We start from the raw sequence: 15635 nt of genomic DNA on the forward strand, positions 1-15635 counted from the left end.
TTTAATGCCTAAATGCATTCTTACATATAAGTTTAAGATGAAACTTATGCTGCTTAAGATAAAAGTCTAAATTCTCCTAGTGTGAGGCTCTTGTGAAAAAGATGTTAAATCTAAAGCCAATAGAAGTAGTCTACTTGCTAGAATTTTAGTGGATAAACCCTATAATATATATGATATTTATTATATTATTTACTCTTGTAATTAATACTTGTCACTTGTGATTTATCACTGCTTAACTACATATGATTTTTATGTGTGTGAAACTAGTGTCAATGTTTTAATTAGATTTGTGAAAAATTATGATGATCCAATGACATGTATTTAACTATTTTTATATTAAAAGTTATATTTAACTATTTAAATTTTAAAGAGATGTGGTTTAGATTTTAAGCCTTGAGGTTTATATTTAAAAGAGAAGTGGTTTAGATTTTAAGCCTAGTAGTTTAAATTTTGAGCCTTGTAGTTTAAACTTTAAAGAGTTGTGGTTTAAGTTTTAAGCCTTGTGGTTTAAATTTTAAAGAGTAGTGATTTAAATTTTAAGTCTTGTGGTTTAAATTTTAAAGAGTTTTGGTTTAAATTTTAAACCTTATGCTTTATAGTTTAAAGGGTCGTGTTTTAGATTTTTAGCCAAGTGGTTTACATTTTAAGCTTTGTAGTTTGCATTTTGAAGAGTTGTGGTTTAGATTTTAAGCCTTAAGATTTTAAATTTTAAAGGGACATGGTTTATTCTTGAAGCCTAGTTGTTTAAATTTTATATAGTTGTGATTTAGATTTTAAGCCTTGTGGTTTAAATTTTAAAAATTCGTGGCTTAAATTTTAAGTCTTGTGATTTAAATTTTAAGTCTTCTGGTTTAAATTTTAAGCCTTGAGGTTTAAATTTTAAAGATTTGTGGTTTAGATTTTAAGCATTGAGGTTTCCATTTAAAAGGGACATGGTTTAGATTTTAATAGATCATTGTTTATATTTTGTATGGTCGTGGTTAAGATTTTAAGACTAGTGATTTAAATTTTAAGCCTTGTGGTTTAAATTTTAAAGAGTCGTGGTTTAAATTTTAAGCCTTGTGGTTTAAATTTAAAATAGTCACGATTTAAGTTTTAAGACTTGTGGTTTTAATTTTAAAGTCTAGTGGTTTAAATTTTAAAGAGTTGTGATTTAGATTTTAAAGGATCATTGTTTATATTTTATATGGTCGTGGTTTAGATTTTAAGGCTAGTGATTTAACTTTTAAGCCTTGTGGTTTAAATTTAAAGATTCGTAGATTAAATTATAAGTCTCGTGGTTTAAATTTTAAAGAGACATGGTTTAAATTTTAAGACTTATGATTTAAATTTTAAAGAGTTGTGGTTTAAATTTTAAGTCTTGTGGTTTAAATTTTAAAGACTAGTGGTTTAAATTTTAAAGAGTCATAGTTTAGATTTTAAAAGATCATGATTTATATTTTATATGGTCGTGGTTTAGATTTTTAGCCTAGTGATTTAACTTTTAAGCCTTGTGGTTTAAATTTTAAAAAGTCATGGTTTAAATTTGAAACCTTGTGATTTAAATTTTAAGCCTTATGGTTTAAATTTTAAGCCTTATGGTTTGAATTTTAAAGAGTCATAGTTTAAATTTTAAGCATTGTGGTTTAAATCTTAAAGACTAATGATTTAAATTTTAAAGAGTAGTGGTTTAGATTTTAAAGGATCATGATTTATATTTTATGTGGTTGTGGTTTAGATTTTTACCCTAGTGCTTTAACTTTTAAGCCTTGTGGTTTAAATTTTAAAAAGTTGTGGTTTAAATTTTAAGTCTTGTGGTTTAAATTTTAAGACTTATGCTTTAAATTTTAAAGAGATGTAGTTTAAATTTTAAGCCTTGTGGTTTAAATTTTAAAGAGTTGTGATTTAAGTTTTAAGTCTTGTGGTTCAAATTTTAAAGAATCGCGGTTTAAATTTTAAGCCTTGTGGTTTAAATTTTAATGAGTCGCAGTTTAAATTTTAAACCTTGTGTTTTAAATTTTAAAGACTAGTGGTTGAAATTTTTAAGCTTTATGGTTTACATTTTGAAGAGTTGTAGTTTATATTTCAAGTCTTGAGGTTAAACTTTTAAAGGGTTGCGGTTTAGATTTTATGTGTTGATGTTTATATTTTAAAGGATTGTGGTTTACATTTTAAGCTTTGTGGTTTAAATTTTAAAGAGTTGTGATTTATATTTTAAGCCTTGATGTTTACATTTTAAAGAATAATTTTTCATAGATTGAATACAATCCTATAAATATAGTTGTCACACATATATATGACAGCATATAAGTTTTAGTTTTGCAATAGCAACTTTATGTTCTATGAGTTATTTTTACTAACACTTAGAAGGCATTTCAAACTAGTACTATTTGAGTCTAGTATGAGTTGTTATGAGCCTAGAATTATTCATTAGACATTTCAACAAATAATTAGAATGCATTTATAATTTAACTATAATATGACACATATAATACACATTACAACAATACTTAGAACTATGTGCTAAAATAAGGATAATTTGGGAAGTTTCATGATAATAATGGGTAAAGTTAAACTAAATATATTTAGTATCTAATTTTAGTTAACTAATCCTAAAAGTGGGTAGTTCACAACTTTTCCCATTTAATTAGGTACTTTGGCCTACATGTTGTAAACGAATGTAACGCCCTGGATAGCCAAGACCGTTACACTGTGTACTTATAAAGGTGCAGGACTTGCTAATCAAGTCATTATTTGAAAACATGTCACTAAACATGTAAGATCTATGGTTAAAAAGGTTTTGGTCTCAAAAGACTCATTTCATATATTTAAACTGTAGTAAACAAGGGATCCCATACAAAATAAAGTTAGAATAGGTTTACAGACTCCCAAAAGTACACGAGTATCCACTGGCCATACTAAGGCAAAACGGACAGTCTTTAGGCTCCATGTCCTCGCTTAGACCTCAACCGTGGTGGCCGAGCACCTGGCTATGTACATTCCGCTGGCCGAGCTCTCCAGTCAAGGCTGATCTAACTTGCCCTTGCCTTTACCTGCACCACGTAGCACCCGTGAGCCAAGGCCCAGCAAGAAAACATCACAGATAACTCAAGCAATAATAACAGACGAATAGCTCAGTAAGCATGTATACCCATCAGATAATTCACAACAGATAATCAGCATATACATTCCAAAACAAGGTATATTCTATCACACATATTATTCACATCACATAATATTCAGGGTCGACGACTTAGGCCGCACCCTCTGTTTAACCCACTGACTCTGGCCCGCTTAAACCAAGCATAGTGCATAATAAGCTGTCCTCGGCTACCAGTGGCCGAGTCGCGCCCTGCGCGCTAGTGAGACCCTTGGCACCCTTAGGTCGTTAGTTCACTAAATGGCTTGCATGGCATAATACCATCTTTTCAAGCTTTTACAATAGGGAGCCCTTAGTCCCGTCACATATATTCAACTAGGTGCAATTTTCTTACCTTTAGTCTGTGCGGTTATAGGACTACGAGCAACGCCCCTCAAGCACGACCCGTTCCTGAGCCTAAGCCTTTATTACCTAACCACAACCACAATATAGGGTTTCATAAATACTCAAATATAGGTTCCAGTTATAGAACTAACTCTCGGGATATCAAATTCCACCAAGCTCGATGGTGAAACCAAACCCGAGCACCCAAGACCACTCCCCCATGCTTAAAACCCTCAAAATCCCAAGTGTGCAACCAAGGGCTGCAGCCCCCAAAGCCTAGCCGCGGCCCTGCCCCAAAACAAAGCCTACTCCCTCACTGAACCACACACGTGCCGCGGCCCTTGCCCTGGGCGCCGCGGCACGCCCCCTTGGCCGAACCTCCTTGTCTTCTTTGCATGCTAGGGTCGCGGCGCTCTAGAACAGAGCCGCAGCCCTCCCTTGCGAACCCATATTTTACACCATTTCAAAGATCAAAACCTTCCCTTAAACCATCCCAAAACTTCCCAACTCTTAACCAATTAACTCCCAACTTCTTTAACATGATCTAAGCAACATAATTCCCAAGAAAACACAGTCTAACACACTCTAATCCCCTCCTTTCCATTTCTGAAACCCAAGTGCTACAAACACCCAGACCAGCCACTCAAACACAATCTAGAACCTCTAAACTTGGAGTTAGAACTCACCTTTGCTGTAGAATCACTTCACCAAGCTGTAGCCAAGCTAGGTCCCCAAGTTCCCTTCTTTAATTCTGCCTTAAACACCAAGACTACACTTGTTTCAACACTTAATCAAAGTCCAGAATTCTAACCACAGAGAAGAAAGTTAAGAGCTTACCTTAACCCTGTTTTGATGCTTGATAAATCCCTGAGCTAGACCTTCAATTCCTCAATACAAATCCCAGAATTTCCAGCTAGTTTCCCCTTTAGTTTTCTGTGTTTTTTCTTCCTTTGGTTTTCCCTTGAACGTGTAGATGAGTTGGGACAAAAAGCTTAGTCAGTTTGTGTTTTTTCTAAAGGCTTCCTTAAGTCTAACTTATCTATTAAGTTAATCCCTAGGCTCGGGGTGCCGGAACCGTCCCCGAGGCCAAAATGGTAAAATCCCCCAATATTCCCGCCTAGACATCCTAACCTCAGATATATCTCCATATATTTATTTTCATGTCCCGATAACCCAAATCACTACCTGCTATCTAAAAGTATCCCCGACTTCTCCAAAGTCATATCTTAAACCCTCGTTGTGACTTTTCCCACTACCTGGCCCTAGAATCGTCTCAAGTCGTGCTCGGCGAACCTATCCACATAATAATGTGGTTCTCACACATATATCACATATCATATTACCACATAATATACTCAATTATCACATAAGCATTATTAAACATATAATTACTCATTAAATCACAATTATTCTAGTAGTGCCCTCCTGGCACACTAATTAAGGCCCTTAAGCCTTATTAGCGAATTTGGGTCGTTACAACTATCCCCTCCTAATGAGAATTTCGTCCTCGAAATTTACCTGAATAGCTCGGGATGCTGATCCCGCATCGCCGTCTCTAACTCCCAGTTCGCCTCCTCGACCTTGCTATTCTTCCATAATACTTTCACTAACGGAATTGTCTTATTCCGCAGAACTTTATCCTTCCGATCTAAGATCTGAACTGGTCTCTCCTCATAGGATAAATCTGCCTGTAGCTCCAAGTCCTCATGCCTCAACACATGTGTAGTATCGGAAACATACTTCCGCAACATAGAGACGTGAAACACATTATGAACTCCTGATAAGGACGGTGGCAAAGCCAGCCTGTAAGCCACCTGCCTAACCCTCTCTAAAATCTCAAAGGGTCCAACAAACCGAGGGCTCAGCTTGCCCTTCACTCCAAACCTCCTCACACCCCTCAACGATGAAATTCGCAGAAACACGTGGTCCCCAACCTGGAACTCCACATCCCTACGCTTAGGATCAGCGTAGCTTTTCTGTCTGCTCTGTGAGGCAAGCATTCTAGCTCGAATCTTTTCAATAGCCTCATTAGTCTTCTGAACCATATCTGGCCCCAAATACCTTCTCTCACCTAACTCATCCCAGTGAATAGGTGATCTGCACTTTCTTCCATATAACATCTCATAAGGAGCCACTCCAATCGTGGACTGGTAACTGTTGTTATATGAAAACTCAATCAATGGAAGATACTTACTCCATGAACCCTCAAAGTCAATCACACATGCCCTAAGCATGTCCTCCAATACCTGAATCATCCTCTCAGACTGTCCATCAGTCTGAGGATGAAAAGCTATGCTAAACTTCAACTGAGTCCCCATGGATCTCTGCAGAGCTCCCCAGAACTTAGAGGAAAAAATAGGGTCCCAATCAGACACAATAGACTTTGGAACCCCATGGAGACGAACTATCTCCCTCACATACAGCTCTGCGTACTGTTCCACAGTATAAGTTGACCTAACTGGTAGGAAATGAGCTGACTTGGTGTATCTATCCACTATCACCCACACCGAGTCATGAAGTCCAACTATCCTAGGTAATCCTCCCATGAAATCCATCTTAATATCCTCCCATTTCCATTCCGGGATACCCAAAGGCTGAAGTAATCCCGCTGGTCGCTGATGCTCTGCCTTAACCTGCTGACAGGTTAGACATCTAGATACATACTCAACTACATCCTTCTTCATCCCTAGCCACCAAAACAATGTTCGTAGATCCTGATACATCTTCGTGGTACCCAGATGAAGTGAGTATGGCATAGTGTGAGATTCATCCAGTATCTCACGCCTAATCCCCTCATCTGCCGAAACACAAATCCGTCCCTGATACTGAAGCAAACCTGTCTCTGAAACTGAATAATCCTTAGTTGTCCCCGCTAAGGCATGCTACCTACTATCCTGCAACTGCACATCAGTCAACTGACCCTCCTTGATCCGCTCCAACAGGGTCGACTGCAAAGTGATATTGGCTAACTGGCCCACCACCAGTTCTATCTTTGCCCTGACCATCTCATCAGCGAATTCCCTCGAGATCTGAGTAGAACTATACAACTGTCCTGGGCCCCTCCAGCTCAATGCATCTGCCACCACGTTGGCTTTCCCAGGATGGTAAAGGATGTCATAATCATAATCCTTAACTAATTCTAACCAACGTCTCTGTCTCATATTCAAATCCTTCTGTGTGAAGAAATATTTCAAACTCTTATGATCAGTGTAGATCTCGCACTTCTCTCCATACAGGTAATGATGCCACACCTTCAGTGCAAACACAACTGCCGCTAGCTCCAAATCATGAGTCGGATACCTCTGCTCATACTCCTTCAGCTGTCGAGACGCATAGGCTATAACTTTCTCATTCTGCATTAGCACACAGCCTAAACCCAACCTCGATGCGTCACAGTAGACCACGAACTTCCCTTCCTCCGAAGGAAGACTCAACACTAGCGCAGAAATAAGTCGTCGCTTCAACTCTTGAAAGTCGTTCTCACACTTCTCTGACCAGACGAACTTCTGGTTCTTTCTTGTCAATTCTGTCATCGGCGAAGAAATCTTCGAGAACCCCTCAACAAACCACCTGTAGTAGCCAGCCAACCCAAGAAAACTCTGCACCTCCGAGGCATTCCTCGGCCTCGGCCAATCCCTAACCGCTTCTACCTTGGACGGGTCTACCTTAATCCCTTCTGCCCAACTATATGTCCAAGAAAGGTCACCTCTGGTAGCCAGAACTCACACTTCTTAAACTTAGCGTACAACTGATGCTCCCTTAACCTCTGTAAAACCTGTCGTAGATGCTGCTCATGCTCTGCCACTGAGCTGGAGTATACCAAGATGTCGTCGATAAAGACAATGACAAACTGGTCCAAAAAGTCCTTGAACACCCTATTCATCAGATCCATAAAAGTTGCTGGGGCATTAGTCAGACCAAAAGACATGACCAAGAATTCATAATGCCCATAGCGTGTTTGGAAAGCTGTCTTTGGTATATCCTCATCCTTGATCCTCAGCTGGTGATAACCATATCGAAGATCAATCTTTGAGAACACCGTCTTACCTTGCACCTGATCGAACAAGTCATCAATCCTTGGTAGAGGGTACTTATTCTTAATAGTCAACTTGTTCAATTCTCTGTAATCGATGCACATCCTCAGAGTCCCGTCCTTCTTCTTAACAAACAATACCGGTGCGCCCCATGGAGAGTAGCTGGGTCTGATAAACCCCAAATCCAAAAGTTCTTGCAGCTGTATTTTCAACTCTTTCAATTCTGCTGGTGCCATCTTGTATGGTGTCCTAGATACTGGTTCTGTCCCCGGTGCCAACTCAATCTCAAACTGTATCTCCCTACGCGGCGGCAACCCTGGCAAATCCTCAGGGAAGACATCCAAAAACTCACACACCAATCTAGTCTCACCCAGCCCTGCCGGCATGACTCCAGTGGTATCCACCACACTAGCCAGAAAACCTATGCATCCCCCCTGCAACAAGTCCCTGGCTCTCAGCGCTGAAATCATAGGTATGCGGGGTCCAGACACCACACCCACAAAGACAAAAGGGTCCTCGCCCTCCGGCTCAAAAGTAACCATCTTCTTCCTACAGTCAATCGTAGCCCCGTACCTAGCCAGCCAATCCATTCCTAGAATCATATCAAAGTCTCCCAAATCTAATTCAATCAAATCCACCGAAAGTTCTCTACCATCAACCATCACTGCCAGTGCCCTAATCCACCTCCTAGAGACTACCACCTCCCCTGTAGGCAACAAAGTCCCAAATCCCGCAGTCCGATACTCACTAGGTCTACACAGTCTATCAATCACCCTACTAGAAACAAAAGAATGTGTAGCACCAGAATCAATCAATACTGTAAAAGGAAAGCCAGCACTAGAAAGCTGACCTGTTACTACTGAGGGACTAGCCTCAACCTCCGCCTGAGTCAAGGTGAATACTCGAGCTGGGGTTAAGCTATCCACCTTTCCTGCTTCACCTTTCTTCACCGTTGGGCAGTCTTTCCTGAGGTGCCCCACTACCCCACAAACGAAACATGCCTTGGCCTTGCACTCACCCAGATGGCGTCTTCTACACCTCGGGCACTCTGGATAGGTCCTCCACACCTCACCGCCACCCTGACGGCCACCCCGACCCTTCCTATCAAGACTAAGAGCGGCTGACGTGTCAGGAGTCTTCCTCTTGAAGTCACTGGGGCCTCCGCCCCTACCTGTCCCAGAATAAGGAGGCACCGCCCTGCGGCCCTCACGCCTCACTGCGCTCTCCTTCCATATTTTATTCTCTGCTTCCTCAGCGGTAAGAGCCCTCTCAATGGCCTGGGCATAAGTTGTTCCTCCAGGTACCGTGGTAATCCTAACATCCCGGGCTATCATAGCATTAAGCCCCCTGACAAAACGATCTTGCCTAGCAGCATCAGTAGGTACAAGGTCTGGTGCAAACTTCGTAAGCCTATCAAATTTCAGGGCATACTCTGTAACAGTCATACTACCCTGTACCAGACTCACAAACTCATTGACCTTTGCTGCCCTAACATCAATATTGTAGTACTTCTGGCCAAACAAATCCTTGAAACCTTCCCAAGTCAGTGTGGCAACCTCTCTGGTCTGCGATGCCACTTCCCACCAAATACGGGCATCCTCCCTCAACATATAAGTGGCACAGGCCACTCTATCCTGTCTTTCAACCCTCATGAAATCCAGAATCACTGTAATCATAGTTAGCCACTGCTCGGCTTTCAGCGGATCTGGTCCTCCCTCAAAGACTGGGGGTTGCTGCTTCCTGAACCACTCATATAACGGCTCCAACCTATTAACAACCTCCCCAGGCTGCACAACTGGTACCACTGCAGGTGGTAAAGAAGGGGCAGCACTCCCCGATGAAGCCTGCTGCTGCAAAATACGAATCAGCTCATCTTGGCTCTGAAATCGAGCCTGCATCTCAACCATTAACTGCTGCCAGTTCTCAGGGACTGGCGGAGGTGTCTGGCCCTGGTCATTGCCCCTGGTCCCGGACCCAGTTCCGGCTAGTCGTGAAGATTTCCTTGGACGCATAACTATCCAAGTCAATCTGCAAATATCGACTCGGCGGTCAGACCACAATGACAGGGTAAAAGCTTCTCCAAAACTCAACAATTTAACATAATCATTCACAGAGAACCAACACATATAGGCATCCATGCACCATAAACAATCAATCATTCATATACTCATTTACATGCACGGCAATGTTGATAAACATGCCTCAATACATTCACACAGCAGTCAAGGGCCAGGCCCCATCAGTATCTCATGCTTCCTAGCAATTCAATCAATAACAACATGCGGTCAGACCACAATGACAGGGTAAAAGCTTCTCCAAAACTCAACAATAGAACATAATCATTCACAGACAACCAACACATATAGGCATCCATGCACCATAAACAATCAATCATTCATATACTCATTTACATGCACGGCAATGTTGATAAACATGCCTCAATACCTTCACACAGCAGTCAAGGGCCAGGCCCCATCAGTATCTCATGCTTCCTAGCAATTCAATCAATAACAACATGCATAACTCATCTCAGGTACATAAGCACATAGGCACACTTATACACATTACCAAACCCCAACTTGAGCTTGTCTCCAGCAGGGAATGTACATATCCATGCTGTCTTCAGGAACCCTTAAACCTAGGACGCTCTGATACCAAGTTGTAACGCCCTGGATAGCCAAGACAGTTACACTGTGTACTTATAAAGGTGCAGGACTTGCTAATCAAGTCATTATTTGAAAATGTGTCACTAAACATGTAAGATCTATGGTTAAAAAGGTTTTGGTCTCAAAAGACTCATTTCATATATTTAAACTGTAGTAAACAAGGGATCCCATACAAAATAAAGTTAGAATAGGTTTACAGACTCCCAAAAGTACATGAGTATCCACTGGCCATACTAAGGCAAAACGGACAGTCTTTAGGTTCCATGTCCTTGCTTAGACCTCAACCGTGGCGGCCGAGCACCTGGCTATGTACATTCCGCTCGTAGAGCTCTCTAGTCAGGGCTAATCTAACTTGCCCTTGCCTTTACCTGCACCACGTAGCACCTGTGAGCCAAGGCCCAGCAAGAAAACATCACAGATAACTCAAGCAATAATAACAGACGAATAGCTCAGTAAGCATGTATACCCATCAGATAATTCACAACAGATAATCAGCATATACATTCCAAAACAAGGTATATTCTATCACACATATTATTCACATCACATAATATTCAGGGTCGACGACTTAGGCCGCACCCTCTGTTTAACCCACTGACTCTGGCCCGCTTAAACCAAGCATAGTGCATAATAAGCTGTCCTCGGCTACCAGTGGCCGAGTCGCGCCCTGCGCGCTAGTGAGACCCTTGGCACCCTTAGGTCGTTGGTTCACTAAATGGCTTGCATGGCATAATACCATCTTTTCAAGCTTTTACAATAGGGAGCCCTTAGTCCCATCACATATATTCAACCAGGGGCAGTTTTCTTACCTTTAGTTTGTGCGGTTATAGGACTACGAGCAACGCCCCTCAAGCACGACCCGTTCCCGAGCCTAAGCCTTTATTACCTAACCACAACCACAATATATGTAGAGTCCAAGAACTTTACTTAGCTAAGTTAGATAGTAGTATTATAGTAATTATAGTATTATCTTTATGACTGTGGATTTTTGGTTCAGACCGGGATTTATTTGGACACTCGTAGTAGTACTTGTAGATTTTCTAAGTTTAACCTATAGTGTAGGAATATTAATTTTAACCTAAGGTTTGATTATTATGACTGATATTGAGGATAATATTTATTATACCACAAGGTTTAGATAAGAACCAATAGGATTTTAGCACATGTTATGTATGGGCTATTAATGATTAAGTATTTTGAGGATTAAATTTATTAAGGGTAAAGTTTGAATGCTCTAAGGTCAGTCAGCAGCTTTGAAAACGTTTGAGGGCTTAGTCAAGGCTGTTAACTCAATTCAAATTAAGCTAAAAATGTGTAATTTCGTGTTTAAATAATCAGCGTATGCCGATATATCGCAGCTATAGGGGGCGATATATCGCAGCACGAAGATACGAAAAACCCAAAACGATGCACGATTGCCTCGGGCATACTGGCCCAGGCGATATATCGCCCCTCTTAGCCTATTTTGAATGTTTTTGAAATCATTTTCCATTCAACCCTTCAACCTCTTGATAAGTCCAGCACCTTTCTAAACGAGTCTTCAGCCTCTGCTGAACGATAATTCAAATTATTTTCACTTAAAAAGCCATTATTTTTATTCAAGTTAAATTAAGATCCTTTCATTCCTAAACTCTATAAATAGGACCTAGTACCTAGCCATTATTCATCTTTTACTCTAAGTTCAGAGGCTGCACGTTGCTAGGTGAGTGTGAGAGTGTAAACACTTGGGTTGGGAATCATAAGCTTGATCATCATAAGCTTATCAAACACTTGGGAAGTAAGGTTTTATAGCATTTCGGTTCAAGGTTTAGATTGGTCTTACAAGTCTTCAAGGTATTTCCACACTCTAGTTCATTGGTATTATTTTCTTTAAGTTCTCATAATCTTCTACCAGCCTTCTAACCTTATTCTTATTTTGGTTAGGAAATCTAAGTTCTTGAGCACAAGGTTTTGGTAAGTATATTTTAATAGTATAGTTCCTTCATCTCTTTCATCTCTTTTCTTTAATAGACTCACCCTTTCATAAATGGTTTTTAGGAGTGTTCCAAAGTCCCAACTCTGTCCTCATATCCCGGTTTTGTGGTAAGGAAAATAGGATAAAAGTTATATGTTATATGCTTTATATATGTTATCTTATGATTTTATGTTATGAAATATGTTATGTTATGTTATGTATGTTTGTAGGCTTGGGCATATGACCCATATGACCCATATGACTAACAAGCCCCAAATGGATTATGGGCATATGACCTGCTTAGCTAGCAGGACCCCACTAATCTAATGGGCATATGACTTGTTTAGTCTATGGGACCCCAAGTAATAATGGCCATTATAGTATGTGTATGATATAAGTGTTATGTTATGTTTTTATGTTTCTTATGAAATTTATGTATATGAACTATGTGTTAGATTTTCCTTGCTGGGCATTAGGCTCATTCCTTTTTGTTTATATGTGCAAGAAAATAGTCTTAGTGGCGGGAAAGGTTCTTAGAAGCTTGGAGAATGTGTATTGAGGTTGAATGGATTCAAGGGCCGAGCGTTACGATTCGAGGATGTAGTTTTGTTTTTATGGTATTTACATGTATTTTTCCGCACTTGTTTTGTAATCCCTTTTTATTTTAAATTATGTTTTGTTTTGTTTTTAAAACAATGGGATCCCATATCCTAACCTAAATTTTATGTAAGTTTAACTCTTATTTTTACAAGTTTCTTAATAAAGTCATGGTATTTTCACTTGTAAGTTTTATTAAGGATTAGTATGTATAGTTTTCGTTAATGGTCCAAAAGTCTAGAGTAGTTGGGTCATTACAATATAGGGTTTCATAAATACTCAAATATAGGTTCTAGTTATAGAACTAACTCCCGAGATATCAAATTCCACCAAGCTCGATGGTGAAACGAAACCCGAGCACCCAAGACCACTCCCCCATGCTTAAAACCCTCAAAAACCCAAGTGTCCAACCAAGGGCTGCGGCCCCCAAAGCCTAGCCGCGGCCCTGCCCCAAAACAGAGCCTACTCCCTCACTGAACCACACACGCGCTGCGGCCCTTGCCCTGGGCGCCGCGGCGCGCCCCCTTGGCCGAATCTCCTTGTCTTCTTTGCATGCTAGGGCCGCGGCGCTCTAGAACAGAGTCGCGGCCCTCCCCTGCGAACCCAGATTTTACACCATTTCAAAGATCAAAACCTTCCCTTAAACCATCCCAAAACTTCCCAACTCTTAACCAATTAACTCCCAACTTCTTTAACATGATCTAAGCAACATAATTCCCAAGAAAACACAATCTAACACACTCTAATCCCCTCCTTTCCATTTCTGAAACCCAAGTGCTACAAACACCCACACTAGCCACTCAAACACAATCTAGAACCTCTAAACTTGGAGTTAGAACTCACCTTTGCTGTAGAATCACTTCACCAAACTGTAGCCAAGCTAGGTCCCCAAGTTCCCTTCTTTAATTTTGCCTTAAACACCAAGACTACACTTGTTTCAACACTTAATCAAAGTCCAGAATTCTAACCACAGAGAAGAAAGTTAAGAGCTTACCTTAACCCTGTTTTGATGCTTGATAAATCCCTGAGCTAGACCTTCAATTCCTCAATACAAATCCCAGAATTTCCAGCTAGTTTCCCCTTTAGTTTTCTGTGTTTTTTCTTCCTTTGGTTTTCCCTTGAACGTGTAGATGAGCTGGGACAAAAAGCTTAGTCGGTTTGTGTTTTTTCTAAAGGCTTCCTTAATTCTAACTTATCTATTAAGTTAATCCCGAGGCTCGGGGTGCCGGAACCGTCCCCGAGGCCAAAATGGTAAAATCCCCCAATATTCCCGCCTAGACATCCTAACCTCAGATATATCTCCATATATTTATTTTCATGTCCCAATAACCCAAATCACTACCCGCTATCTAAAAGTATCCCCGACTTCTCCAAAGTCATATCTTAAACCCTCGTTGTGACTTTTCCCACTACCAGGCCCTAGAATCGTCTCGAGTCGTGCTCGACGAACCTGTCCACATAATAATGTGGTTCTCACACATATATCACATATCATATTACCACATAATATACTCAATTATCACATAAGCATTATTAAACATATACTTACTCATTAAATCACAATTATTCCAGTAGTGCCCTCCTGGCACACTAATCAAGGCCCTTAAGCCTTATTAGCGAATTTGGGTCATTACACGAACTTAGGGTGGGAACAAACTATGAATGAAATGTACTTTCCCCACTGAAAAAATAACTTGGGTATTTTACTGCTACAAATGTAATAATTTGAGTATTTTCATCGCAACGTACATAATAATATCTATTTATAAAATATCTTGAGTAATTTCACACGTTTACTTAATTTTATTTACAAAATTTATTAATTATTTTTATCATGTTTTTATGATTTTCATGTAAATTTTAAATAAATAAATAATATTATATATGAAACAATGACATAAACATATTAAAACAAAATTAACCCAAAATATTTTCTTTGCTTTTTTTAAAAAGAAATAAAAAAGGGATATTTGCGGCGAAACTACCTAAATTATTGTGTTTGTAGCACTACCTATGTTATTTTTTAGCGGAGAAAGTATATTCTGTCCATGTTTTGGTGCAGTTTAGTGTAGTTGTATATTTCACCGTTAAGTCCGTCTACATGTCATGAAATTTACTTATAACTTGAGTACTTTTGCCGCAAACATATCTTAAATTGAGTACTTCCGTCGCAAATATCCTTTTGAATTTGGTACCTGCGCCACAAATATCTATTTAATTGGGTACTTTCGCTTACGTGTCACAATCGAACTTAACGATGACAATTGACAGCTGTACCAAATTACACCAAAACATAGACGAAATGTACTTTTGCCGCCAAAAATATAACTTGGGTACTTAAGTGCTACAAACGTAATAACTTGGGTAATTTTATCGCAAATATCTCATGAAATAATATGATAACTTTTTAGATCACAAAGTACAGTATCCAAGGTACAAAACATCTAGGCTGTTAAATGTAGCGACACAAAAAGGTACCGTATACAATATAAATTGTATTGGACTGTGACACAATGAAAGAAAGAGCTTCTGATAATCTCCGTTGAAATATAGAAGTTCAACATTCATCAATCAATGATTGTCTAAGACTTGACCTCAATCCTGAAGTGAGTAATGAACTCTTATTTGTGCTTTTATGAATTTTGACTTATCGAGTAAGGTTCAATATTCCTACGACCGAATTCCTGATATCCTGGAGTCATAGAACTGCAAGTTGCTGGGAACATACTTCATAGATATGGAATCTTCTCCTTACTTGAATGAAAACACAACAGTTGTTTCTTTTAGTGTTGATTCGTGGCTTGAACATAGAGTGCTCAATTTCTTTAAGAGAACATAAATTTCATTCTATATTTAAATTTATAGGATAATGTTCATTAGATGATCAATGGAACTAATTGATAAATACATAATTAGAGAGG

This window comes from Humulus lupulus, chromosome 7, assembly GCF_963169125.1.
Source record: "Humulus lupulus chromosome 7, drHumLupu1.1, whole genome shotgun sequence".
In the NCBI taxonomy this organism is placed as follows: domain Eukaryota; kingdom Viridiplantae; phylum Streptophyta; class Magnoliopsida; order Rosales; family Cannabaceae; genus Humulus; species Humulus lupulus.